We start from the raw sequence: 26,378 nt of genomic DNA on the forward strand, positions 1-26,378 counted from the left end.
ACCGTTTGTTTCATTCATGGGCAACGCATTTCTGAAGCCTTCCTCTCGGTTGCTATGGTGAGTGGAATAAAAGAGGGAACACTGGTCGCATTAAGCTATATGTTTGTGCACTGGAGTCGAGATGAAAGAGCCACAGTCAAGCCAAGAACATCTACCATCGCGCCAAACACACATCTCAAATTCGTATATGTCTAGGCTATAGAAATATAAGCGCCTACAAAAGATGTATACATAAAATGACTGGAATCAGCACAAGCATAAAGATTAGATCGCACACTTACACGCTTGACAGTGATGTATGGGGGAGTATTTTGTCACCAGCAGGTGTCGCGCTTAGTCAGTATGGTAAAAGCGCTAATGGTGAGTAATTGGGCTATTGTCCTTGATTATTGATTTATTCGTATTTTTTTGAGGAGAAGCATAGGATATCGTAAACTGATACCTGTTGAAATCATACCAATGTGAAAAATCACCTCGGTATATAATTAATGTATTCATAAGACATTAACTCAAATTATTGTTATTGCTCAAAGAAACAATGTACACCCTGCTTTAAACGATACATGCTTTCAGTAAATAAATAAATTAAAAATTCAGTAGTTTTCAAACACATTTTCACCCTTCCAATTCTGACTTGTAACGTACATTTTTTTTTTTTAGTTTACTAAAATGTTTCGTTAAGGGAAGTTTATAAATTAAACGTAAAACGTTTTAAACAAAATCTTTGTAATTATATTTAGCATACATTTATGTTAATGTTGTTGTGCAAAATGTTGATGTAATGACAGTATTTAAATAGCCTACATTCAAAAACTTGTTATCATTAAGTCTTAACACGTTATCATTAAAAATGCATTCAACAAAAAATAATATAGCTAACTGAAAAATAATTATAAAAAGTGCGCGCATGTTTGAATATTTAAATAATTTTGGGATCACGAAAAAACACTGAAGACAATATAATTTAAGTGAATAAAATGAATGAGAATTGTGAATATTAAAAGAGAAATTATTTCAAAGAAAAAAAAAATATTTATATTGCATGCATTATAATGAAAAGAAATATCTGCTCATTTTGAAAAAAAAGAGAATATATGTAACAGACACACCACTGAATTGTGATTAATTAGAGAAACAAACCTTCAAAGCGCTAAGCTCATGTCTGACAGCGTGAAATTGTAGGCCAGAGCTCTGGCGTCCTCCCAAAAATACAGAATGCGATGTGACTTATTTTCTCTTAATTCCGGAAGATAAAATGTCATAACTGCATGTGTATTATGTTTAACTAAATGTGTATTATTACTAAACAAGAAAAAAATATTACAGACTAACTATAGCCTAATTATTATTTTTATCTGTTTTGGTTTTATTTTACTGTTTAACTGCTGTCATGAAAGTATCACTTTCTTCATCGAAAGGAAACGAAGGGATTGGGCATATGTCACGAGCTGTAATCCTTCAATACAGACAGTTTTAGGCTTTCATTTGGCACACTGTTGCGAAATAATTTGAAAACATGCTATAGTTATTGGGAAGAAAGATTATAATCGAAATAACAATAAAAATATAGTATTGCATTTATATATTTTTCTTTATCCCCCCCCAAAAAAATTGGGATACAACTACATCAATCAGTGATAGTAGGTCAGAGAGGAAGAGTAATATTATTTCATAATTTGTGGCTGGGAATGACACTATTTTATATGCTTGTTCTATACATGGAAGCCCATCGAGTGCGTCACGCCGTTCCGCCTTGTTTATTCCACTGCTCCCTTGTGCATCATTTCCCGTAGCACCGGCCCAGGAGGCGCGCAGCTCGTGACCGAAAAATGTATCAGAGCTCTATGTCTTACACGAAGATTACCCCGAGCTTCATTATTCGTAAACATTCCAGCCAGCCCCTTATTGATTGTGCTTTCTCCCATTGGAAATCAATGCAAATGTCATAATGTGCTTTAAATGATATGTGGATGCAACATTATATACATGTAGTATACATATTGGGTGCACACACACACACACACACACACACACACACACACACACTAAAATACAAAAATAATCACTCAAAAATACGTAAATCACATCAGACATGTTAGAAATCAGTCAGGACCCCATCCTCAAATTTCATCCATCTCAAGATATGTGTGATGTGACACGCAGCTGTCTGTTTTGTGATATGGATGCTGTAACTGACAGATCCCTCTTAACTGTCCCATGTGGACTAACAATATCTCTTGGACATCCTGCACTGATTACTGCTGCAGGTCACAGCAATAATCTAACTCCTACTGTCCCGTTACGGGTCAGGGGCACTTTCCCGAAACACTTGATTATATATATATACATGCTAGGATTATCTGATATCCCATCATAATTATGCATCAACATATTAATCTGATGGAAAAGTTGCAGGAGCTCTGTGACGTGCCCTCTACCATTTAAAATGTATCCATTGTGTGCGGACTGAAGTGGTGCCCTGCGTGTTTTTGTTTGTCAAACAGCACCGGTCCCTGAGGAGTGTGGTTTGTGGTACCTCCCTGCTCGGGATTACATTAATCAAAGCATTTATTTCCCCAGAGATGCACAACACAAATCACCCAAAATCCCAATCAAATTGAATAACAGAGGAACCACGCATTGGAAGTGACCTCTCTTGCTCGTTTTGTGAGAAAACAGGTCTCCTGATATTTCAGCTTCAATCACAAAAGCAAAGGTGTCTGTCAGGAGAGGAGAGGAGTTTCAATAGTTTCATAGCACATGGAAATCTTATGCCACTGGCCAGACACAGTGTGTTTTTTAGATGTTTGGTTTCAACAGAGTATATCTACGGATTTAAGGATTTGCTGTTGGCTGCTGTCTATTACCCGGTGGTTGAGAACTGTCTCACCCCTTAGTATTAAAAAAGAATATAATATGCAGATGAATTGATGTTTTTTCATACTCAAGTTATACAAAATAACTACATTCGACTGAGTGCAAAACTGTCAACCGTGTGGCTCAATAAATACTGCTTGCAACACAAGGCCTATTACAGGTATTGCAAATAAAATAATACAGCTGTAATTTTCCTCACATGTTGTTTTAATGTAACTGCCGTGCGCCGTTTGAGATTCATGGTGAAAATGGGAAGAAAATGCGAGGCTGTTTATGGCAGTGCGGCACGAATTCAGCTCTGCTGCTTTCAGCCCGATCAGGGATAAATGATGGAGCCTGTCCTGGAGTGGGTTACCAGACGGGAACGCTAACTCAGGAGCATTTTGCTGTAGATACTTTTGTTTTTGACAAGTCAGAGTATACAAGTCGTAGTTTTGTGTCTCTATTTTGAGCTGTAAAATTGAGAGAAATCTGTTGAGAAAGGTGATGTATGACTAACAAATGACATGTTAGCAACTACATAAAATCTTCTGTTTTTGTATGTGTGGGCACAAATCATTTGTGAGTGTCATCTTAATTACGATCCCACCCACAGATGCGTTTATGTACATCTGTATCCTTATTTTGGCATCCTATATGTTCTCCTAAAACCTCTGGGCCTTTCCTCGCTATCTGTCTCAACCGTTTCTACCTCTCTTTGTCTCCTCCTCTAATTCTCTCCCTCTTGGTCCACTCACGCATACAGCCCGCAGGGTCAAAAAAAGCAACAACGTTCACCAGCCTGCTAGAAGTGGCCTGACCTTCTGCCAAACTGCCTACCACACATTACTCATTACTCAGGCCGGGCACACGGACAGCCCCACAGCTAAAATGCTGCCCTTAACTCAGGCATCATGCAATGTATCATTCTAAACTCCTCCAGTTTGCTCTCACTCACTTTTATTAAAATGTGCTAAGGGTGCACTGCAGTGCTTAGAGGCTGAATAATGGCTAAGCTAAGGAAACATATGTGTCTCATGTGTAAGTTGTAAAAGGTCAATGAGTCTAATTTCTGGTATGCGCAATAATGGCTATACAGTGCACTCGCAGTGGGTGATAGGGCTGGATATTTTTATCTAAACCTCATGTTATATATAAAAACGAGCGTCCTATAGCATATGCTGAAGAAATTATGAAGTAATATCATTTATAATGGTGGCCATAGCGATGCGAGAGGATATGGTAACAGTAAATCTACACGTGTGTTAACAATTACGTATCTCAGCGGTAGCTAATCTATCTATGTATCTATCTATGTATCTATCTATCTATCTAATCGGCTTGACTACACAGAGAAGTTGATTTCCTCTCAATTCAAGGATCAGTCACTGCCCTCAATAAATAAGGCGAAAGGTGTGTGATCAGATATCAACACAAACTTTATTAGCGAACATGTTGAGCATCTGGACACCTGGAGAAAAAAGAAAAAACAAGACGCCTGGAGACAAAATGTGTATTGCGTGCCACAGAAAGAATGTTCAAGATGCATTTCTAACAGATTCTGATGTTATGTTATTTCTCTTGCAGAAGAGGAGCTTCAACTCTCCAACCTTCCCTCCCTTCTCCAGGGAGAGGGGCCTCCTTCCATATCGGACCCGGACTCAATCTGCTGCAGAGGGACAGAGTGGCCACGCTGTGAGCGCATACACACACACACACACACGCACACACACACACACAGAGAGAGAGAGATCTCACTGCTTCCGTTTTCAGCACACACTGCTGCTGGAGCTGTTAGCCTGCCGGCTATTTTTCTTTGAGAGACTATAAAAATATGCAAATGCTGTTGTTAAAGAGAACAGTCTTTTTTCTTCTGCTTGCGCCCCTTGTGAGTCTGCAGAGCAAAAGGCGGAAGGATTTCACTTTTGTCCCTTACTTTGTTTATAGAAAGACAGAAAGAATTAAAGGCGAGCGACAGAGACAGACACATCATAAACATGTTTGAAGTGACCACGTAGATATGCAGAATAAATACTATAATAATAATAATAATAAAAAAAATCTTGCTTTACTCATGCCGGTTATATGTAGCCGCAGAGAGAGTGAATTTAAAACGCTCTCCTTCACTCTCTCTCACAACTCATCATGGCGGACAGGCCTTAAACACAGAGCATCAACCGCTTTAAGAGTGCAGGAAAAGTACAGGGTGAATTTGTAAACCCCTCACGGTGCTGCGAATACTTTTTGAAGTGATTATGAAGACAGTTCAGATCAAAGGCTTTGACAACTCTGAGTGCCCGCCAAGACTGAGCCCCTGTAATCGCACAGAGCCCTCCGTACAACGCAGCTCACACCCCTCAAGCACCCGGCAGAACGCAACGCCACACTCACGCATAAACAGATTATCAGGGGACAGAAAACGGCTGGAAAGTAAATATGGGATTAGAGTTTTCAGACTGAACCGCACCGATATAACTGAGGAGATTAGCAAAACATTTACAGGTAGATATTAATTATCGGCGTCAGGGAGATGAGGAAAAAAAAAATTAGGCAAATTAAAAAAAAAAAAACCTCCTTGCAATATGTTTTTAAAAAAGGAATCACCATATAACCATTGTATTCCACATATCAATTGCATTAAATTAACTGCCATGATTTTCTAAATCCTTTACAAAGAAACCATAAGAAGGGGGGTTGCAAAAGAAGGAGAGCAAGCAGAAAGTGCTTTGTTGAAGTCAACAAAGTCTTATATTTTTATATAATTATGTGCTCTGCTGTGCGTAACTGCTAGGCAGCATTGTAACAAATGTCCATCATTGGCTCCATTAGCCCTGAAGACAGACGGCCATTTACATTTAGCTCAGTGTTTTGCTAACACTATAAGAAAACACAATAGCTCAGAACAAAACAACAACAGTATTATTAGTGATTTTATTATGTAAGTATATCATAGAATTTAAAAAATACATTTTGCCATGCACATATGCACACACGTCAACCGCTAATGTGTTAATATGTTAACGGGCTGCCATCTTGAACCTGCTCTCCACCCATTCCTTTCACGTTGTATGGTCATTTAAGTGAAAGTTTTGCTTTTGTCAGTGTATTACTGTTTTGTGGTACTGATGTGAAACAATAAAGTGTGTGTGACAGCAAGTCCCCTCTCTGCGTCCTGTTTACGGTGCCACTCAGCGCCTCTCTCAGACTAACCGCTTGGTACAGTCTTCTCTGGATCACTTCCAGAACCCTCGGGTTCCGAGTGGCCCAGTCTCTGAAGAGCAGCCAACAAACGGGCCTTTCAGTGTGGACAGCAGATGGGGCGGGCCAGCCAGCCACTCGGAGGAACTTCTTGTGTCGCCAGACACAGAGAATGAATCCGCTTTTATCTGCCAGCCCGGTGGACTACAATGAGCCTTCCTGTGCACTTAACCATGAGACAGCACACACACATACAGAGAATGATGCCAGACAGGTACTGCACATTGCCATTCCCTAACCATGGAAGTAAAAATCCGAAACTCTGAGTTTGGCTACAAACGCACAGTCTATTTCTTCAATCATGTAAATCATTCTCTGGGTGGAAGAGCCAAGATAAATAAGCTAAAAATTAATTCCTGAAGAATGATCAAAATCAGCATTATTTAGGCATTATGATCAAAGACAGCGACTGTGCCAGGCTATACATATTTGTTTTTAAAGGGGACCTATATGCCCCTCTCTGGCGTCCCCAGAATGTGTCTGTGAAGTTTCAGCTCAAAATACCCCACAGATCATTTATTGTAGCTTGTCAAATTTGCCCCTATTTGGGTGTGAGCAAAAACACAATTTTTGTGTGTGTCTCTTTAAATGCAAATGAGCTGCTGCTCCCGGCCCCCTTTTCAGAAGAGGGCGGAGCTTTAACAGCTCATGCTTCGGTTTCTCAACAACAACAAAGCTGGAGAATCTCACACAGCCAAAATGAGGATTGTCAGTAACGTTGTTCAGCCTTACATTATTCAAACCGGAGTCGACACTGATGGAGAGACTCAGGAAGAAGTTACAACTTTTAGAATGAAACTGGACGTTTCTGAATGGTTAGTGGATAAATCTGTGGAGTTGATTCAACTCATCCACTAGCATGTGCCGTCATGTTAATCTTTTTGTGCTGAATCGATCCTCGTTTGTGAAGCAGTCCGGCGTAAAATGACGGCATGACAACAACACTCTACTACACCAACTCTTCCTCTTCTCTAAAGCAGCCCAACATGGCCACACACCCTTTGTTGCGTGTTCTAGGGGGGCGGGGTTTATGTAAATTTTAGGGTTAGTGATGTCACTAACTCTGGAAGAGTCTTGTTGTAGTCCCTACCAGCCATTTGCTGTAGTCCTTAAAAAGCGATATCTGTAAAAACCTCCCTTTGCATTGAACTTTGAGAGTCGTAACTTAGCAGTTGTTGTTTATGCTCAAACAGCAACATTACACACTAACTAAAGTTAAAAAAATTGAAATCATAATCAAGGATTTTTTAATTAAAATTACATGCTAATATTCGTTTCATATCTTGCATAGGGGAGTTAAAAATCTATGCATATTGACCCCTCTATTTTTTAATATTCTGTCAACAGTTTATGCCTAATTGTTCCAGACAAACTTTCCAATGTCTCTTTCAACAGTAGCAGAAACTCCCACTGACTAGTCTCTCGCGGATAATCATCTGACATCACTGTGCTCAACTGCTCCATACCGCCTCATGCTAAGTGTGTGTGTGTGGTGTGTGTTTGTTCTTTTGACAGCTTGGTCACAGAGAACTGCAGGCCCTATCGATTGTCTAATCATTAGGAGTGACCATCTGAGTGGCAACATAGCCGCAAACACTGCTAACTCCAACGTGAAACATCTGACCTCTCTAACGAACGGCCATCGAGTGACCAGACCTTCTCATTGACCCATAATAGTCACTGCAGGCCAGCAGCGTTAAGATAACTACACCCAGCTGTGGGCTGTTTCATCGACTGCTATGGATCCGCCGGGCTTGTGCAATTCGGAAAGGGTCTGACATGGATTTTTTTATGAGGAAATGTAACTCATATCTGATGGTTTAGCAGATGTCCGTATGCAGAACAGTTGGCAGGTGTGTCTGCCAGTACAATCCCACTGATGATACAGTTTACACTAGTCCGACACCCACTGCTGAAAGTCTGCGAGTGACACTGCTCACCTCCTGTTGCGCTATTAGAAAGCACGGCTTCCAGTTCAGAGCCTCGCACCACCCCAGTATGTGTGTGTGTGAGAAAGAGACAGTGAGAAAGGAGGGGGAGGCAGGGAGAGTGTAGGAGGAGGAGGAGGAGGAAAAGGCCACTGATCAGTGAGTGAATGAAGCGTTTCTCTAGTGAGTCCCTCAGAGGGGAAGCACCCTGCAGAGGACAGTGTGGAAATGAACTCGATGAGGCGGTGAGTGTTTGACCCCATGTCTGTCCTCACACCACCCTCACCACTCTCATGGCTGACTGACACGACTACATCCTGCCTGCAACGAGTCACTTCCCGTCTGTCATTACCTCGCCTTCAACATTAGTACGTCTGACTATAAACGGGTGATGAGTGTCATATTACGATATCACCGGTTTGTTTTCTTTCCTTCAGGTTTCATCCTTAGTTTCTTGAAGAAAAAGGGTCTGTTACATGCTAACGAACACCATATGAGTCTAGCAGCGTGAGAAATATCTGAAAGCTGACTGCTCGAGAGTTGAGCTCCAGGGAAAGGATCCTTGTGGGGCAGCTGAAGGAATGGGGGGAAGAGCGGAAGCAGATTGCAGGAGAAGGCGGTGGCTTTGAAGGTTGTAGGTAGCAGGTTTTTCCCTGCACCACTGCAGGAGACTCGAGCGCAGGCCCCCACCGGCACAGGTGGTACTGCTCATTTCAATTTAGCTCAAATCTACACTTGAAATAGTGCGGCTGTCATAAGCAATCTGCAGCCCGGGACGGAGCACAGCCTTGGTCGAGGACCGGTGGGGGGAAGATGGGGGTGTCAGAGCAGACTACGTTGAGTTCTGAAGAAGAGGCTGCTGCCATATGCCCTCCCAACAACCTCCTCCCCCTACTTCGCTGTTCTTTTACTCTCCCAAGCACATGTTCACCGCAGGTCCACTCATCCAGAACAGCACAAAGAGAGGTCAAAGCAGTCAACAAGTTATTTACTGCAGGGGAGCTGCTATGCCTCACACACCCCATCTGCTTTCAAAGATGAGTCCGAATCCCCCCATTATGTAACACACGATCAGTTTCTTCTTTCTCTTATGACAAAGGACTGATGTACATGCATAACTTTTCTGTGCTTACACTTTTTGTACCAAAGATGAAGCTCATGGGCATCAGGGGAGCCACTGGTCAATAGCCGCTTTTCCACTGTCGGCCAGTGCGAGCCAGGGCTTTCAACGGGACGGGCTGGGCTAACAGCCTCAGACCTGTAGCACAGAGCCCAAAATCATGCTGTGTTTCCACCATCGGGTGAGAAGAGGTGGAAGAGAGGGCTTCACTAAAACCCGACTGGCATGCCAGTCTCTGGAACATCATTTCACCAACAAATGGAAGTTTTATCAGAAAACTAATCAGAAAACAAACATGATAAAAGCGGCCATTTGTTGACATTTTTGATTTATTTATTTGATTACATATTCTGAGCTAAATATAGACATCAGACAGTCGACATAAGAGACGAATGTCTCAGATAAAATAAATACACGATTGTGATAGCTTATATGATTTGTCTGATTTCTTCAAGTGGTCGTATTTACCTTGTTTACTATGGTAATGGTTAGTGTGCATAGTCTTTTGCATCGCATATAAATATTTCTGCCTTATACGGTGATCAGAATCCACATCGGATCGCAAACAGAAGTCATTTCAAAAACTTGATGATGTCTGAAAGTGAGTTTTGAGCTAAAATGTTAGCTGGTAACCTATAAGTAATCATCCGCGGCGCTGCCGTCTCCAGACTAAATTCTGCCTTTGTTCGAAACCACTCCTCAAGCCCGGGCTGGCCTGCTTTAGATCAAGGTATTTGGCGGGCCAAAAAAACCTGGCCGTTGGCCCTGAGGAAGCCCAGATGAGGCACGATCAAGCCCCGGAAGTGACAGTGGAAATGCGACTGGCCCTGGCACGCACTAGCACGCCCACTTTTGGCCCGACAATTAAAACGCGGCTAACGTCTTCTGTGGTTAAGGTCTAATCCACTTTAAACATTCTTATTGCTGAGTTTCAGTTAATTCAACCACAGATGCTCAAGATGTGAAACACAGCAAGCACAACATAAGCTGATTTGACAGTTATTCTGAGGCACAGAAAAGTTCCTGTGGGATCAGTTTCCTTTCCTAATTGGATTTTTTTTAATTGAACATTTTCAATTTATTTGCATGTATGCATTTGAAAGACACTTTTATCCTATGCAACTTGCATTGCATTTGAGGTATACATTCTACCAGTTCATGCATTCCCTAGGAATTGAACCCATGACCATGGCACTGATGGCACCATGTTCTGATTGAGCTACAGGAACACCTGTCTAATTGCTGTTAATTTAATTAAACAATGTTTCCAAACATGCCTGATGCGCAGTCAAAAACTGCAATATTGCGATCCCACTCAGTGTCCAACTCAACCTGCAGCCTTCTTCTTGGAAAGCAGAGGGAGTCTTTAAACAGAGGAGGTGAGGCAGTGTCTATAGACAGCACAGAGGATGGACAGATCAGAGCAAGCTTTGCAATCCTGGAAAGTGTTTCCTCGTCAGAAAGCATGCGTTTTTAAGCAGTGTTGTTCTAGCCTGGGGCTACAGCCCACTGGATCATGTTGAGCTCTTTCAGGGGAGGAAGAGAAAACATGGCAGGCCTCTATGAATGCAAATGTACCTTGTGTATCTCACAGGCATCTTGATGGGGCTTGGAAGCACAGTTGCCCCTTTAGGAGCGGGTGTCTGATGTGGGAACCTCTAAATAATACACAAGCCCGGACATGAAGTGTTACTTTTACTCTGGGTTGAGAGAAAATATAATCGAAGAGCTTTCAAAAGAACCTAGATGATGTATTCCCTCACCTTTATAATGAAAATTTAATCATGGTAATTTATTCATGGATTTAACCTGAACTTTAGTACATATTTACCTATCCAGAGGTTCCAAAAGAACCATTGGCATCTACACAGTCAGCACTTGAGGAACCAGGCATGGCGCGCCATACCGTGACTATGGAGGATTACACCCAAGTTGCCCCCTTTGGACTGTGTGCCTTGCCCGATGAGCTGCCAACCTGGCCAGCTCTTTCTCGGGCATGGCAGAGCCACTCCAGGAGGTGGTATTCTCTCTGGACTAACATGTGTTTCTGTGGCTGGTACCCTGCCCAATACTGCACAGACCGTGCCAGGGATCATGCGTCTGTGCACTGATAGGGCCTCAATGAGGCTGCAGGAATGCTGGGAGATTGTCTATCTTTTATCCCCGGGCTTCAAATGAAGTTGAAATTGAGTTTTTAGCCGGTTTCTCTCTCTTGCTTGCATGACTCTCGAGCAATGGCTCCTTGCCTGCAGCAACAGCAGGGAGTCCTTTCAAAGACTCCAACTCTGCAAATGCAAGAACGCATGTATGCAAAAAGACACACACACACACACACACACACATACACACGCACACACATTCTTTTTAGCTCCTAGACACACAGGAGTCTGCAGTCAGAGGACATTCTACGAATAACTTTCATGCACATTTGGGAAAAGAGAAAGTTTATTCCCAAGTTCTCTGAGGGAGATTATGTGTGCGCGCACAAGTTGATTGAAGTCATCAATAGCCTTCCGCATATATGCTTCAACATTAGCACATATTACAAACAAGTCTTAATGGATCACTCACATTTGTCCTAATGAGTAAAGTTGGTCTGTAGTTTCATTCGTTAAACTTGTTCATCAAGACCCACATCATCTGTGCATTAATGCCTCATGACTGTGCTGAAGCTGCAAAGGAGAGCTGGAAGAACTGGTGAAGAGCTGAATTGACAGGATTAATGGACGAGGAGCTGAGCAGTGCAATTACACCCTTCAGTGAGGGGCATTTTTCATTTTTGGGTCCTCCTCATCTCTGGCTTTCTCTCCTGTGGGAGAGAGGGTGCAGTCCTAGCGGTTTGTTTGTTTTAATTATTTTTCCATATGCAAATGTGGTTTTATTTAATTGCAGCGAAGCAAGCGACAAGCACGGAGAAGAAAGAGGGGAGGACAAACTCATTATTGATTCCTGAGCCATCTTTCTGGGAGCCATCGCCATTACATAGCGTAATCCATCTTTCCCATGCATTAACTTCAGTACAGGCATGGAGAGAAGTGTTAATGCCTCCTCAGAACATCAATCAGACTGGGAGAGAGAGGGGGTTAGGAGAACCTCTGAACGAGTTTCTTGTTTTTTTTTTTTTTTTTTTTTTTTTGACAGGTACCACTCAGTAAAATATGTTTTTATTGCCTGGAAACTGGGACTAAAGGTTGTTGTAATGAGGCAGGTTAAAATAAGCCATGCAGGTTACCAGCAGTCTTCTGCCAAACCATCCTCATTTATTCCTCAGGCCTGAAGTAATGTTTTCTGCAGGGAGTTTCCAATAATGTCCTCTTGAGGAGATGAGTGTGATTGCGTGCGTGGGTTGTGTTTGTATGCGTGTGTGTGTCCTGTGTGTGATTGAAGCTCTTCACGACTCTTTTCAAGTGTACAATATGCCCTGCGCTATGCAGAGATGAGACATAAATATGGCTGAATAAAGAGAAGTACGTTATCAAACCCTGCCTTCACAATGGAGAGTTTAATTACCCATGGCTGTGTTTTGGGAGTCTGTGTGAGCGAGACGGTCAGGTTTGAAATTCGGAGGCCCAGAGTGTTTCTTTGCACGTTTACTTGTTTATTGCTCACTGAAGTGGGCGGGGCTAAAGCAGTCCATTATATGAGTGACATCTTCTTTTTCAGTCTGTCAGGCCATGCTTCCCCGTACAGAGACGGACGGATGTCATCTGTCATTCTGAGGCCTCCCTGATGGTTTATTGAAGGTGTTCACGGATGTATGACGTGCTCGTTAATTTCAGGGACTATTAATGAACGGCTTGAGATAAAATGAAGGATAAAAGCGAGAGCCAGGAGTGAAAGAACTGTGGAGAGCAGGAAGCTCAGTTTCAGCATTTCTGAAAAAACCCTCAAAGACTTTCCTTTAATCCATCCTGACAAGGCTGAGGCTCAATCCACCTCTCTCTCTCTCTTTCTCTCCTTCCTCTTCTGGATCAGTAGGGTCCTGCAGTGGTGGAGCAACAGCATGGGTTCTTAGATCAGTGTTCTGTGTTCTGAGAGACACACATACAGAAGGGATAATTACTATGCCACACTGAACAGTAAAAGCAGACCTAATCCTCTGCGTGTTGGAAGCCTGTCTACCACGGCTGCACAGGAGAGATTGTACGTAATGTTTGCCCTGACAATGTTTGTGTGTGTTTTCGTTTGTGTGTGGTTCTTTTAAAATAATAGTTTACCAAAAAATGAACAACTTCATGTTTTCATTTACTCAACCTCATGCCATTCCAACAGTGTATTCTTTTGATTTCTTGCATGAATCACAAAAGATAATGTTGTCCGATTTCATAAAAGGAAAATAGATGGTGAGTTCTAAAAAAAAAAAAAAAAAAAAAAAAAAAAAAGTACCATAAAGGTAGTTCATATGGTTTATAGAGACAGATAACAGTGAACGGAAACATTCCAAATCAAATGATTATGTTGAATTTTTCACTTTGTACTGGTAGTACTTGCACTGATCCTGCAGGAATCTTGCTGCAGTGTTTGTGTGTGTTCCTCGCTGGCAAAGCTCTGTGAGAATTACATCAGTCAGAGAGCAGTGCCTACTGAGCACCAGGCTGGATGCAAAACGTGTTTTCCTGGAAGCCCAGTCTGATTGGACATGCACAGAGGATGTAAATAGCCTGGCAGTGCTTGGGGCATTCGGCATCGCCAAACAGGCCTTCCACTAACCAGGGAGACACCTGCGAGGGATCCCCCCCACTGTGGGCTTCATTTAGGGAAAGTCTCTCCTGGCTACACCTGGATATCTCACTCAGGCCCAACTGTGGTGGAATACGGCTGCCAGTCATGCAGATGAAAGGTCTACCGTGACCATGCCCAAACTGGCTTTTACATGGTGGGTATGCTGTGCAAACAGCGCAAAGGCGATAATCTGCTCTAATACCACCCACCTGGACTCATATATCACCTCTGGAAATCTATAGCATTGCAATACATACAACTCTGCCCTCTGGAACCCTGTTGAAAAAAAAAGAGCATATGCGGATTAGGTATGTTTTGAAGCATGGAAGTTTGTTTAAGCTGGTTTATGCTGGTCCTTAGTTGGTCATGAGCTGGTTCAAGCTGGACCTGAGCTGGTCCTGAGCTGGAGCTAGTTGCTTAGGACCAGCACTTGACCAGCTTAAACCAGCTCTTGTCGAGCTAAGGACCAACTAAGGACCAGCTTAAACCAGCTCATGATCAACTAAGGACCTGCATAAACCAGCTCAAACCAGCTGCCATGCTTCAAAACATACCTAACCAGCATATGGAAATCTGTAGCATTGCAATACATACACAACTCTGCCCTCTGGAAATCTGTAGCATTGCAATACATACACAACTCTGCCCTCTGGAAGTCTATAGCAATGCAATATGTACAACTCTGCCCTCTGGAACCCTGCTGAAAAAAACTAGCATGTGCTGGTTAGGTATGTTTTGAAGCATGGAAGTTTGTTTAAGCTGGTTTATGCTGGTCCTTAGTTGGTCATGAGCTGGTTTAAGCTGGACCTGAGCTGGAGCTAGTTGCTTAGGACCAGCACTTGACCAGCTTAAACCAGCTCTTGTCGAGCTAAGGACCAACTAAGGACCAGCTTAAACCAGCTCATGATCAACTAAGGACCTGCATAAACCAGCTCAAACCAGCTGCCATGCTTCAAAACATACCTAACCAGCATATGGAAATCTGTAGCATTGCAATACATACACAACTCTGCCCTCTGGAAATCTGTAGCATTGCAATACATACACAACTCTGCCCTCTGGAAGTCTATAGCAATGCAATATGTACAACTCTGCCCTCTGGAACCCTGCTGAAAAAAACTAGCATGTGCTGGTTAGGTATGTTTTGAAGCATGGAAGTTTGTTTAAGCTGGTTTATGCTGGTCCTTAGTTGGTCATGAGCTGGTTTAAGCTGGACCTGAGCTGGTCCTGAGCTGGAGCTAGTTGCTTAGGACCAGCACTTGACCAGCTTAAACCAGCTCTTGTCGAGCTAAGGACCAACTAAGGACCAGCTTAAACCAGCTCATGATCAACTAAGGACCTGCATAAACCAGCTCAAACCAGCTGCCATGCTTCAAAACATACCTAACCAGCATATGGAAATCTGTAGCATTGCAATACATACACAACTCTGCCCTCTGGAAATCTGTAGCATTGCAATACATACACAACTCTGCCCTCTGGAAGTCTATAGCAATGCAATATGTACAACTCTGCCCTCTGGAACCCTGCTGAAAAAAACTAGCATGTGCTGGTTAGGTATGTTTTGAAGCATGGAAGTTTGTTTAAGCTGGTTTATGCTGGTCCTTAGTTGGTCATGAGCTGGTTTAAGCTGGACCTGAGCTGGAGCTAGTTGCTTAGGACCAGCACTTGACCAGCTTAAACCAGCTCTTGTCCAGCTAAGGACCAACTAAGGACCTGCATAAACCAGCTCAAACCAGCTGCCATGCTTCAAAACATACCTAACCAGCATATGCTGTTTTTTTTTTTTTTTTAAACAGGGAAGTCTATAGCATTGCAATACATACACAACTCTGCCCTCTGGAAATCTATAGCATTGCAATACGTACTGAACTCTGCCCTCTGGAAATCTATAGCAATGCAATACGTACAACTCTGCCCTCTGGAACCCTGCTGAAAAAAACTAGCATATGCTGGTTAGGTATGTTTTGAAGCATGAAAGTTTGTTTAAGCTGGTTTATGCTGGTCCTTAGTTGGTCATGAGCTGGTTTAAGCTGGTCCTGAGCTGGAGCTAGTTGCTTCGGACCAGCACTTGACCAGCTTAAACCAGCTCTTGTCCAGCTAAGGACCAACTAAGGACCAGCATAAATCATCTCATGACCAACTAAGGACCTGCATAAACCAGCTCAAAACAGCTGCCATGCATCAAAACATACATAACCAGCATATGCTTCTTTTTTTTTTTTTAAGCAGGGAAGTCTATAGCATTGCAATACGTACACAACTCTGCCCTCTGGAAGTCTATAGCTTTGCACTACCTACACAACTCTGCCTTACAAAACCAACACTAGTGGGGAGAAGAGGGCAATCAATCCTTTAGACTTCAGCTGACTCTGATCTGATACAGGAAAAGGGGGTTATAAGGGGCATTCTGTCTTGTGTAGGACATCTGGATGCCTGCCAGTGCTAATATGGAACATCCATATCTAAAACCAGAAGAAAGCATTGCAAGATCAGAAACAACTATTACACCCCATCGTCAACTTTTAAAAAGGATGTTTTGATCGACAGCTGCCCCCGTTTCACACTCACAGCGGAGGTAAATTGTGTGATCTCTGCGACGACTGATGGACACTGAGCGGGGCTGAGAGACGGAGAGCACCACAGCGGCATGTGGAGGTCGAATCCAACATATGCCAGCCAGTCAGCCTGTCCTCCCCACTGCCGAGTGACGAGAGCAGGGAGCGGAGAGCCGCCCTGCCCCTGACGAGCTGCCAGCTGGCTGGGGAAGAGAACACAGTGGACTGACACTCTACTAGGGGGTAACCTGCCAGGAGGAAGGGAAAGACAGCTGCGTGTATGACTGTTGTGTGGGTGTGGTCAGTAAGTATGCATGTGTGTGTGTGTGCATGTATGAAGGGATGCAGGCACAGCTCAGGGCGCGGCTGGTCTCCTGCAGGGGTCCAGATGGACGCAGGGAGGGGGGTGAGCTTGATTCAAGGGTTTTTGGAGAGAGTGACAAGAGTGACAAAATTTCTCTGGAGCTCAAACTGTGCTGCCAGCATGTTCTCTCCTGGCCCGCCTTCTGCCCCCCACTGTCACCTGTTAACCCCCCACCCCTCTGCCCTGCTCAGGGATTGGCTTTGAGACGAGGCACACACACACACACACTCGGTGGAACAGGCATGAAGGCATGGTATGGTTTGACAACGTTTCTTTCAACGGAAACTGGGCTATCACAGTCATCTCTTAAAAAAACATCAAAAGCTAAAGCATCGAAAATGTCTTATATGACAATTAATAAATAATTTGCTCCAATTTAGCTTCATTCTCATTAGTTGTTAAAGCTAATTCTGGACATTTCAGGACTATTTCTTTAAAATCAGGGGCATAGGACTAATTTGAAAAAGGAGGGTCACGATATAAAATATATCAGTTTTGCTCATGACATGAATATTTAGTATGTGAGGTGACATTTGCCTAGCAAACTTTGGATTTGGCTGATAAGGCACTAGTTATATTATATTACTAGTTATATATATACACTAGTAACATTACCAGTCAGATGTTTGCTCATTTCGCACAGGCTTTTGCTATTTTTTCCCCCTATGCAATACAACCAAGCAAAAAAAAAAAAATAAAAAATAAAATAAATAAATAAATAAAAATATATAGTCATGCTGGGGTCTTATCTATGATCAATTTTACTGATTTTTTTTTCTACTGTATGTTGGTAAAAATTTTAATCACCCTGACCTTTTTCCCCTCCAAAAATACCAAAATTAAATTTTAATACAGAAATTAAAAGCATTTTCATCATGGAAATTATCTATCTATCTATCTATCTATCTATCTATCTATCTATCTATCTATCTATCTATCTATCTATCTATCTATCTATCTATCTATCTATCTATCTATCTATCTATCTATCTAATCGGCTTGACTACACAGAAAAGTTAATTCATGAAACATTTATTATTATTATCAATGCTGAAAACAGTTGTGTACATTTTTTTTCCGGATTCTTTGATGCATAGAAAGTTGAAATAAACAGGATTTATTTGAAATAGAATCTTTTGTGTATATATATATATATATATATATATATATATATATATATATATATATATATATATATAAACTATTATAAATACAAATAAAAAATAAACTCAGGTACATACATGTGTACAATTTATTGTAAATACATGGGACAAATGTAGTGAGTTTTATCTTTAAAATGTCTTGTTTCCTAAGTCTCCTCTAAATACTCTCTCCCTCCTAATTCTATCATTCTTACACTCTTTCTCTATAATAAGACTCTTTTGTGTCCTTGATCAGTGTGACCTACCGTGCTTTCTGTGGGAATATTCTCCATCTTTTATGAAATTAGCCTGGATACAGAGTGGGAACGCTGTGTCTGTCTGGTCCACCCTGCGGGCCTGTAGATCCGTTGGACCTGGTCCCATGGTGAGGGTGCAGAGGCGATCAGACGTCCCCTCACAGATACTGTCCTTCAGAAACATCTCCATGGGGGCATCATTAATCTGGACCTCGTAGAAACACAGAGGAACTATTAGGCTTGTAGAGACTGAAAATTATAAGTTAGGGTGGCATACCATGCTATATGCTGAAGCAAAGGTGAACATTTTCTTCGTTCTTTCTCATCCATACCTCTATTTTCATATTTCTCTCTCCCACTCTCTGTATATCTGGTCTCACACTCTTTTCATATCTCCTCCAAATACTTTCTTGACCCTACAGCCATCTTCATTTCAGTTACAACCGTGACACACACACACACACACACACACACACACACACACACACACACACACACACACACACACACACACACACACACACACACACACACACACACACACACACACACACACACGTCACATTTACATTTCAAACTGGCACAGTGTCTGCCACACATTCATTATTTACCAGCCCCTGGCCACAGTGGAGAGTGCCTGATCTCTCACTCTCTCCATCTCTCTCTGTTTCTGTCTCCTCGTGACTCTTACCCTCTCCTCTCCCATCTCCACTTCCTGTTTCTACATTGTGGATGGTGAAACTTATGAGTACAGGGTAATTATGGTTCTCAGCATGGCCAAATCATTCTAATAACACTTAGAGGAAAAAACAGAGAGGAACGTTTATGGATATTTAGGTAACGTGTCTGAAAATATATGTCTTTTACAATGGCTAGGACACAATTCTCAATACTTAGCTCACTGTTTTAAAACTCTTCACACAGTTCTCCTAACCAGTTTTCAACTAGACAGTTAATTTCACATTCAAAATGCACTAAAAACACTTCATACATCTCTAGTAAAAAAACAAAAAAAAACGGTAACACTTTACATTAATAATGAGTAATAATTCATTAACGAATGCATTATAAATCGTTGATAAGCAGTTATGACTGCATGAATAAAAAGGGTGACTTTAATGCAATACTTGCCAAATAGTGAGCCGTTTTTATCTATCATGTGTAAAACAGTAACTTCTGGTAAGCAACATAGTAAGAAAGGTGTCAGTCATGAGATATTGATGAGAAAACCACAAATACAAACCCTTCAGTCTAATCATGATAGTCAGTTTTTGCTGCATAATGCAATAAATCAGGAATCTGGTTTTGAATTAAACAAGTGTGAATAAATATATTTATGAAGCATTTATAACATGTGAGTTAAAAACGGCTCACTATTTGGCAGGTATTGCATTAAAGTCGCCCTTTTTATTCATGCAGTTATAACTGCTTATTAATGATTTATAATGCATTTGTAAATGACTTATTACTCCTTAACAAACACTTTTATAAACCCTTTACAAAGGGAGCCTTAATGTAAAAATGTTACCAAAAAACCTAAAAATAAAAATACATTTATTTCATACTAAGTACTTAAAATCCATTCACATATTTATTGAGATATCACTACAGACTTACTGATATAAAATTATAAGTTAACCTTATTTGGAGTATTTCTTTATTGCACAATGCACATTTCTTAATATTATGTCTAAAAAGTGTTTTAATATTACTTAAGGATTGCATAATCTTTGTATAATATCAGTCTTTAAATGCAAGATATTTAAAGTATACTTGCAATAGTTCCACTTTAGCACAAATACTTCAGTATATCTTTAGTTGGATCTCAGCACTACTTCTGCACAATTAAAGTGCATTAAGAACAAAATTAGTTGCTCCAATTTAGCAGACTTTAAGTATACCAGTTTAGTATACCAAAAGTACAAATGCAGGGTATTTTTATTAAGCACATAAATATGTAAATGTAGTATACTTAGCATAAAATTAGCATATTTGTAATATATTTGTAATATACTTAGCATATTTGTAGTATACTTAGCATATATATATATATATATATATATATATATATATATATATATATATATATATATATATATATATATATATATATATATATATATATATATATATTATTATTATTACACTAGGGATGTCTCAAGTCTACTTATGCTTCCATAACACCAGCAAAGCTTTCAATTGTTTTCAAAAGTTTTCAGCATTTTACGTTTTCTTTCTTTACAAAACAAGAATGACACCCTCCACTGCTTACAGTTCACTGCAGTTTATGTTATATAGCCAATGTTTACATTACAGTATGAAATAATTCCTAAGTTTTCTACTTTTGAATGGATGGTAATGAATTGAAAGACTAACACTTGTGTAGGTGTTCACTTACATCTAATTGCTTTGATGGTATTAGATTTTTTAGATTCAGAATATATTTCAATATGGTGCTATATTACTGTATAAATGTTGCAAATTTCTGTCTTATTCATTTTTGTGTTGTGTTAGGTGTTGAACTTAAGTTTAACAGTTTTGAAAAGGGTATGGCCTGTAGGTACATAAAGTTTTGGTGGTGTTTGTGTCTAAGTGAGAAAAGAATTAATGTAAATTGAAAGACGTCGTCACTGAATGCATGCCAAAGCAATGATAAATGACCCACAGTTTAGCACACATAGACTGATGTTGTGATCACTGTGTGAAGAGTTTTGAAAAAGTGACTTAAGAAATGTGACCTAGAGATTGTAAAAAATGTAATATTTAAATAGGCCTAATAAACTCACATGTTTAAAGATTGAAATCGTTTTATGTTTTTGACATGTTAGGCATACAAATAAAGTACATGTGTGCATATTTTAATGCAAACATTCTTTGCAAAAGAAAAGCCCCGCCCACTTCTGATTTTATCCGAATACAGATACAGATACAAATAATTTTGAGATTGTTACAAATACAGATAGTGGCTCCGCTGCACATCCCTAGTGTTCAGCCTTACATTGTTCAAACCGGAGTCGACACTGATGGAGAGACTCAGGAAGAAGTTACAACTTTTAAAATGAAACTGGACATTTCTGAAATGGTTAGTGGATAAATTTATGCAGTTGCTGTGGAGTTGATTCAACTCATCCACTAGCATGTGCCGTCATGTTCATCTTTTGTGTTGAATTGACCCTCGTTTGTGAAGCAGTCCGGCGTAAAATGACGGCATGACAACAACACTCTACTACAACAACTCTTCCTCTTCTCTAAAGCAGCCCAACATGGCCCCGCCCCCTTTGTTGTGTGTTCTCAGGGGTGGGGTTTATGTAAATTTTAGGGTTAGTGATGTCACCAACACCCAATGTTGTTTATGCTCAAATAGCAACATTACACACTAACTAAAGTTAAAAAAGTCAAATCATAATCAACCACTATTTTTAAACAAAATATGTTTCAATATGCAAAATATGTTTCTCGTTTTCATATCTGCTTTTAAAAATACCATTTTGTAATTTCCTTTTGACAAAGACCGGTTCAACATTATCTTTCAGGAAGTCCTTTTTTGAATCATGATAATGACAGCACAAACAGGGGTATGGGATTCGATGAATTCAGTCATGTTTTGTGGTATTGTTCTTTTGTCTCACTTTAAACATGCCACCCTATTAAATACATTTACAGAAATTGGTATGAAAAAAAAATCAACTATAACTATAGCTAAATTTACTTCCTTATTGATTCAAAGGCTACCGTTCACTCTTAATTTAGGAGGCAAACTATTTTTTTTTTTTAAACATTACAGTGTTTCATTTCTGCATAACAGGAATGACCCAGCCACCTTGATATAAGGCCATACGTGTGAAGTCTGGGTAAGAAACGAGTATGATACAGAGACAGTGTGGTGGGCAGCTGTCTGTTTATACTGTCACTGGGTTGGTGTTAGATTGTAGGAGTGTTGAACATACAAATTTCACATTTTCATGAGACCAAGACATTATGTGTTTGTAGTGATGTTAATTTCTCAGGTGCTATTTACAGTACAAAATGTTCTTGAATGTGACAAAGGTGACATCACACTTGTTTAGATCCAATATAGATAACTTGAGCCAAATGCTATAAAAATCTTGTGGGACTTGTATCTAAATATGAATAAAATATATAACATATATACTAATCATTGGAGTACATCTTTAGGAATAAAACTGACATTTTCCCCCCTTATTTCTGCAGGTTAACACTATTTTGACTGCTTTTCACAATGCTTGTGACAATGTACACAATGTTATATTTAAATATAGCTTCTCTATAAACCCTAAAATGTTGAATATACTAAAAAAAAAAAATAACAACTAAAAAGTACTTGTTCCCTCAGTTGTGTCTCTTAAAACATATGTTGACAAGTGTTACCTAAAATGTAAGTGAAATTAACCATTTGTGTTAACTGTGAATACCTGTACACTTAACTTGGCTTTGGAATTAAGTTTCTACTAACCAATTCTAATTGTATTGGCTCAAATTTAGAAAACAACCGTAAAGAATAAAAAGAATATAAAAAGATAAATAAAAGGCAGAAGTGTTATGCACCTTCATTTGGCAAAAGAAATGGAATGCATTGAAAAGTGTCCAAGTTCACCAAAGGGAAAACAAATTACACGAAACAACTATTTACAACAAAACAGCATCAATAATTCAAAAAAGATAAAACATCTATGGAGTCTTAACAACTATTTAAATGCCTCCATAAATTCCCACCAAGAATGCAATTAAATTATTCAAGCACAAGGGATTTTGGTATTATTCCCCTCAGCACTAATTGAACATCTTGAGATATTTTAACACTTAAAATCTTATTTTATTAATTAATTAATAATTAATTAATTTAAATAATTTTAAGGCAATTAAGTTTGAACAGGTAACTGAATTATGAATCCAAACCCTGACATTTCAAATAATGCCTAATTACATGATAATTTTGAGTATATATATATATATATATATATATATATATATATATATATATATATATATATATATATATATATAGTAGTTTATTAAATTATGGGATGCAAGTGTGGTATGGCAATCTTTCAGTTTAGTTAAAATCTCAGCTGGCACGTCTTGTTAAAACTGCAATGAAAGTTATCAATTAATTTCAATTAATTTATGAATCATTGGTCCTTAAAAATGCACAGACAATAGTGAGTGATCCTAATCATGTTTTATTCCCAATGTATCAACTTTTGCCATCAGGGAAACGTTATAGAGTCCCACTCTGTAAAGTAACCGTTACAAAAAAATATTTTTACCTGTATCTATTGATATTTTAAATAGTAAGTTGTAATTTTATTACTATTATTATTATTACTGATCTTTTCTTTCTTCTTCTTATTGTTAATTGATTGTTGTGTATGTATGATTGTGTATTATTGCAGCTTTGAGTCCATAACAAATTTCCTGAAAGAGGAAATACAACTATTTGAAAATCTGGAATCTGAGGGTGCAAAAAAATAAAAAAAATTGAGAAAATCGCCTTTAAAGTTGTCCAAATGAAGTCCTTAGCAATGCATATCCACTCACAAAAAAAAAAAAAAAAAAAAAAAAAAAAAAAAACATTTTTGATATATTTACGGTTTTGATATCATTTTGACCCATACAATGTATTGTTGGCTATTGCTACAAATATACCAGTGCGACATATGACTGGTTTTGTGGTCAATCTCTCTCTCTCTACAAATATATATATATAAAACTTAACAATTTATAATGTTAATAACAGTGGAAACACATCATCACAGTCTAAGAAAGGGTCATTTACTGATTCATCACATGATATGACATGTTCATTAAATTGAAACTTGTCTTGCAAATGATATAAATGTTTTTCAAAACCATATGAAACCAACATATACAAAGAGTATGTTTCTAAGAACTTGAACGATGCCAATTTCACACTAGACTTTTTCCCTTTTCTTTATCACGGACAGTATGTTATTGACTCATTTGCCAGCTGGAACATTTACAGCACAAATTCCCAATCTAACACCTGCAGAAGAGCTGTCTCAAAGATCCTGAACCCTCCAATATAATTTCAAATTGCTGCAGTAAACTGAAACAGTGAATTTGATGTTTAATTTTATTTTTATCTGCCAGCTCATTGCATTTAAACAGCATCAGCTGTGCCTCTGCTCCAAGCAGTTTATGATGTACAAACAATCTTCAACATACCACCTCCTTCTTCCACACACACACAATCACATGAGGTGTAAATGAACAGAATAGAGACAGATAGCTGTAGGCTGCAAGCAGGCGGGATTGGTTTGACCTGCTGACATGCTGCGTGCAGGTATTGGCGGCTCTGTGTGGGCCGAGCACTTATCCCCTCTTTCCACTGTCAGGAGAGCCCACACGGGCCTCACCGCTGACCTGCAGCTGCATGAGCACCGTCTGTTTCATCCAGGTGCACTATGTATGGCCACATATATATTCGTGTAAACAAACACACACATTTACACCCCGTTCACACATGTACGATATCGCATATGCACACACGCAAGATGCAATTGTGAACGCAGGTGGTGAGTGAACCCACAACTGTATCACTGCCAAGATATGATCAGGTATCCAGCGTATGTGCGTATGGTCCGCATATGTTCGCTCAGATTTGCTCTTTAATAGAAGCCCTGCGTGACTCAGGGACAGAACAGCTTTCCTCCAAAAATGCCCTTTGACTACAGGGAAAAGAGTTAAGTATGCCTAATACAATACACATGTGAGACTGAAATGATTCTTTTGTAAATTGCTTAAGAAAAGAGATCGAGAGAGGATGAGAAGGAAAAGAAAGCATGGCATGCAGGACTACAATCTGGGGTGCGTTTTCCGTACAAGTATGTAACACAGGAACTAACCAACTGGTCATGTCATAGGCCCTGTTTCCACCTGGTATTAAGATGCATTTTGGTTGTTCCGATCACAAGTGGATGGCGATCAATACAGGTGTAAACGGGGTGTAAAACCACTTCTAGAGGTAGTCGAAAACATATATGACCGGATTGATTTCGTAGCGATCGAATGTGTTCAACACCTACTCTCCTCCTACTGATCTAATGCGTAACCATATGGAAAGAGCTCTAGCCAGACGGGATTTAAACTTTGTCGGCTGAAGACCAAAGTTTGGTTTGAAGATGAAAAATGTACCAAGCACAATGTTCTCTCAACCATTCCTGATTTCTAACACGCACTCACAGTGTTCGGACGGTCTTGCGGTTTTCAGAGCAGAAACGAAACCTGATGCTCTCCGTATGTTTTTCTGTCATCATGGGATCTGAAAGATCATCAAAGATCTGAAAAAGCCCATACATCTACCCGCCCATAGACACTCCCCTTGAAGAAATCAGGACAGAAGTGGTTGAAAGTGGACAAAGGAGACGGATTAAAACAAACAGGAATGTGTCTCCGTCATCTGCCTGTGATCTGATCGACCAAAACGCATCTTAAAGGGATAGTTCACCCAAAAATGAAAATTACCCCATGATTTACTCACCCTCAAGCTATCCTAGGTGTATATGACTATCTTCTTTCAGACGAACACTATCAGCGATATATTTAGAAAGATTTATAATGGCAGTGAATGGAGAGCACGATTTTGAAGTCCAAAAAAATGCATCCATCCATCATAAAAACAATCCATATGGCTCCAGAGAGTTAATAAAGGCATTCTGAAGTGAAGCGATGGGTTTTTGTAAGAAAATATCCATATTTAAAACTTTATTAACTATACTAACTAGCTTCCGGCAGACGGCTGTACGCATCGATTTGAGGCGGAAGAGTGACTTCTGACCCGGCGCATGACGCAATGATGAACACGGAAGTGCAGAGGATAGAGCAAAACAAAACAAAACACCAGTCACAAATTAGAAATGTCAGAGGATTTCAATATAAGAGAAGAGGAGCATCTGCGTCATACATCGCATCAGGGGTTACTCTTGTGGTGCAAGTCGACTTGCGCAGTATTCGTACCGGTCATCTGGAAGCTAGTTATTTGAATTTATAGAGTTTTAAATATGGAGTTTTAATTTTTTTTTATAAAAATGCATTGCTTTACTTCAAGAGGTCTTTATTAACCCCCTGTAGCCGTGTGGAATATGTTTATGATGGATGGATGAATTTTTTGGGATTCAAATCTGGCCCCCCA

The 26,378-nt window shown here is 39.9% G+C and overlaps 1 long non-coding RNA gene across 1 annotated transcript in view; it reads right to left on the reverse strand.

Annotated features, from left to right (window-relative positions):
- Positions 1 to 12,341: 12,341 nt before the first annotated feature.
- LOC125274284 overlaps positions 12,342 to 26,378 on the reverse strand; it is a 163,895-nt gene continuing 149,858 nt past the window's right edge. Inside the window, exons 4-5 of the long non-coding RNA XR_007186227.1 lie at positions 18,215 to 18,410; positions 12,342 to 13,193 (exon numbers count right to left, since the gene is read on the reverse strand). This is a non-coding gene — a long non-coding RNA (uncharacterized LOC125274284). The remainder of the gene's footprint in view (positions 13,194 to 18,214; positions 18,411 to 26,378) is intronic.

Source organism: Megalobrama amblycephala, linkage group LG8, assembly GCF_018812025.1.
Source record: "Megalobrama amblycephala isolate DHTTF-2021 linkage group LG8, ASM1881202v1, whole genome shotgun sequence".
Lineage (NCBI taxonomy): Eukaryota > Metazoa > Chordata > Actinopteri > Cypriniformes > Xenocyprididae > Megalobrama > Megalobrama amblycephala.